The sequence below is a fragment of the Colobus angolensis genome, unplaced genomic scaffold (genome assembly GCF_000951035.1).
Source record: "Colobus angolensis palliatus isolate OR3802 unplaced genomic scaffold, Cang.pa_1.0 Scaffold91, whole genome shotgun sequence".
Classification (NCBI taxonomy): domain Eukaryota; kingdom Metazoa; phylum Chordata; class Mammalia; order Primates; family Cercopithecidae; genus Colobus; species Colobus angolensis.
In genome coordinates this window covers 6,158,192-6,161,927 of record NW_012123043.1, presented here as the reverse complement: position 1 = coordinate 6,161,927, position 3,736 = coordinate 6,158,192, and the positions used below count along the sequence as shown (strand labels likewise).

The 3,736-nt window shown below is 53.7% G+C and overlaps 1 long non-coding RNA gene across 1 annotated transcript; it reads right to left on the bottom strand.

The window, feature by feature from the left end:
• Positions 1-2,320: 2,320 nt before the first annotated feature.
• LOC105504363 lies at positions 2,321-3,407 on the bottom strand. Its single transcript, XR_001000605.1, has 3 exons — positions 3,280-3,407; positions 2,869-3,119; positions 2,321-2,614 (listed from the first exon to the last, which is right to left on the bottom strand). It is a non-coding gene; the product is annotated as an uncharacterized LOC105504363 (long non-coding RNA).
• Positions 3,408-3,736: the final 329 nt, after the last annotated feature.

Here is a 3,736-nt window from a genome sequence, read left to right as displayed (position 1 = left end):
GTTTAAGGCCCCATGGCAGAAGCGAAGACGTCGTTTCTACCTCCCAACACTGGCCTAGCATCACAGCCTTCCGGCCGTTGACTTTGGGATGCAGAGCATTCAGATACTATCAGAGTGCATCTATGAAAGGCCACCTGGTCATCTGCATTTCAATCTAGCTCTGCACATTTCATGAGAAACCCATAGAGGGAGGATGCAGAGCAACAGCGTCTGGGAAGGCTGCCCGCCTGGGCTCTGGCTCTCGTGAGGAGAGGGGGAAGCCAGCGTCCCTTTTCCAAATGCGGGTCACCTTTGCCCCGGCCTGGGCATTGTTTGGGAGAGGAGAGCCTGGCCCTTGATGGCTGGCAGCTGTTGCCCTCCCCACGAGCGCCCCTGCCCTGCCGGCCCCTCCGGAGTCTGTGCCCATATAAGGGAAGCACTTCCCCGCGGCCGAGGTAGAGGCTGTGACGCCCCCGGTCCACGTCAGCGGCCGGCGGGAGGCGGGAAAGCCCGGCAGAAAAACAAGTGACGCGGCGCGGAAGGGAGGAGGCGGGTGGCGGGAGGGAGCGGCCACACCTAGCTGGGTTAACCCCTGCCCAGGCGGCCGGAGCCAAGGACTGAGCGCGGCCAGCCAAGGTCGTGGACTGTCTTTGAGCTTCTGTGTGAATGGGGGGCGTGGAGCGGGGGAAGTCGGAGGCCAGGGACTGCGCTGGTGACACCTGCCTGAGCACTTCTGTCCTGGGGTGGGCGCAGGTATTTGCGCCCTGGAGGATCTGCTCTTTGGACATCCAAGTGTGTTTCACAGCCTGCGCATTTTGCCTGGTGGTGTCAAGGACGCATATGACATGGATAGTCGTGGTGTGTATTTTTACTGCAGAGCCTAGGGATTTTCCCATGGGTGTTTAAATACAATCACGTCTCCTACTGAAACTCAATCTCTTCTGTACTGAAACAAGCAAACAAAAAGAACAACTGGCATCTGTGTTTCCAGAGACCCCCAGAAAGTCTCAGAAGAGGTGCTGCTGTAAGGAGACTGGCTTCTCATTAGCCAAGCAGCCTCCCCATCTCTTCCCCCAGACCAGTCAAATAAAAAAGGTCTGGCCTAGGGGCTGATGGAGAAGCAGCCTGAAAAACCAGGGTTTCCGGAGGCCTCTTGTCAGGCAGAGGCCAAGAAAAAAACAGAAAAGGAAGAGAAACTGCAATGAGAACTCAGGGCTCATTCATGGAGCCTTCATTTTCCGGGGGCAGGTTGTGGGGGGCACTCTGATTTCTGAGTCCAGCTGTGCACTCAGATAAATCCTGTTGGAGTGCTGTTCTCAGAGGCCTGCCCCGTCTTGCCTGAAACTGTGGGTGTGCGTGCCTGCCTGTGGTGGGTTGGGGAGTAAATTGGCTAGCTCAGCCTCCGGGGAAAGTCCCCAGGGCCTCCCAACCATCCCTTCACACCCACAGGGCTTAGCCACCCACATTCGCTCCTCTATCTAAGACCTACTTCCTCTCTCTACTTCCCCTGGCCCAGTCTGTCCCTGGTAGAGAGTTGTCTGGGTGGAAACTCACCCCATCCCCAAGCTCTGGGTGCTGTGATAGAGTGGGAGTTTGAGGCATGAAAAACAGCTAGTGGCCCTCCTTGGCAGGGCATTGGCCAAAGATGTGGCAAGTTTGCCTTGGCCAATGTCCCTGTCTCTGAGGCTTGGCCACAGTCCCTGTCTCTGAGGCTTACCCTCAGGGTGGCTGGTGAACATAGTTTTTTATGCCTGGGAATTTTAAAGGCTGCTGGAGGTGACTTCTTTCCTCAGGAGCCAGTGTCCTGGGACTGGATGATACCAAAGTTGCTGAAGAATAAAAACAATGGGGTAGTGTTTGTGTTTCTGCCTGGACAGTACTGCATAGTGGTTATGGGTGTGGGCTTTGAGGTCAGATGGGAGCTTAGCTTTGCCACTTGCTGGTAGGTCTTCTGGCAAGTTCCCAACCTCTTTGAGCCTCAATTTCCTTGTTTGCAAAATAGAAGTAAAAGTATTGATCGTGTTGATTTTTTTTTTTTTTTTTTTGAGGCAGGGTCTCACTCTGTCACCCAAGCTGGAGTGCAGTGGCAGGATCACAGCTCACTGCAGCCTTGACCTCCTGGGCTCAAACGATTCTCCCACCTCAACCTCTGGAGTAGCTGGGACCACAGGCATGCAACACCATGCCTGGCTAATTTTTTGGGTATTTTTTGTAGAGACGGGGTTTTGCCATGTTGCCCAGGCTGGTCTCAAACTCCTTGAGCTCAAGCAATCCATCTGCCTTGGCCTCCCAAAGTGCTGGAATTATAGGCATGAGCCACCGCACCTGGCCTGTATTGTTCTTTTGAAGATAGAAAGAGATCACGTTTATTAAGCATTCTGCACGTATGTTCACTCTTTCCACAATATTTGCGCACCCAACACATAGTAAACACATTAAATAGTAATTTTTATTACTACTAGCAGTGGTAGCAGTATCAGAAAAGTCCTCTTGGACACCACATGGAGAGTTAGGCAGAGTCACCAGGTGTTCCAGGTTTGCCTTTGGTGGTCCCCTGCCTCTCACCTTTCTTCGAGGTTGCTCTGGTACCTCATCACCTCCACCAGCTCCTCCACCATCCTGACCTCAGCCTGGCCTGGAAGAAAGTGCAATGAGTGTGGAAGCACAAGACCAATGCTTCCACCCCAGCTTCGCCCTGCCCTGGGCCACTCCACCCTTCTGAGCCTCAATTTCCTTATCGCTGAAATAGGGAGAATACTTTCTGGCTGGCTTCATTTATTGTGAGAGTCAAGAGAATAAACGTTTGTGAAAATACTTTGAAAACAGCCCCTAGCTATCAGTTTTCCACCAGGCGAATTCTCCCTTCTCATCCTCAGCACCAGCTCCTACCCCATTCCTCCCCTTCAAGTCTCTGTCGATTTTCATGGCTTTGGGCATTTTGTTCACAGTTCTGTTGACGTTCCCTTGACCTCAGAATTCTGGAGGTGGCTTAATTCCAACTTCCCCTATGGACACCTCCTCAGGGCAGGAAATATGCCACCATCCTGTGATCCCAGTGCCAGGCCCAGGAAGTGCACATAGTAGGAGTTCAGTCAATGCTGGTTCCCTTTCTTCTACCAGCAAATCCCAGGGATGGAGGCCTGAAAAAGGCCCCAGTAGAATTTAAGGGAGCAGACTCTGTCCTCCGAGAGAGAGAGAGGTTGGGGAAGAAGGGAGGACAGGCGGAAAGGAGGGGGGCGACCCTGCGCTGCACAGGCCAAAGGATGCCCTCTGTCGCCACACATAGACGCAAGGTAATGCCAGTCTCCACAGGGGGACATTGTGCTGACTGGTTTTACTCAGCGTTCCCAAGGCTGGGAGAACCTCTGAGAGCCTCCGCAGAGAGCCAAGCCACTCTTCCTGGTAGGAAAGCAAACATTCTAAAAGGGAAGTCCTTGGGTAACAAGTTCCACTTCCTCACAGCCAGAGCACTAACCTACAACCTCGCCCTCCCTTCCTCCCCCACCACACAGGCAAACTGTTTCCTCTTCTGCTGAGCTCATGGAAACAAAGAACAGCTGTCCTCTCATTGATTGGTTTAAACATAAGAGACTCTTGCTTTACCTCCCCAACCCCTCACCCCAACCTCTGATGACCAAAATCTCAGCACAGGCAGGCTCCCCTCAGGCCTCCACCCACTCCCCTGGGCACAGAGGGGCAGCCCCTGGGCCGCCCACAGGCTCCCTCCTCCTCCCTGTGGAGACCAGCCTCTGCCTGC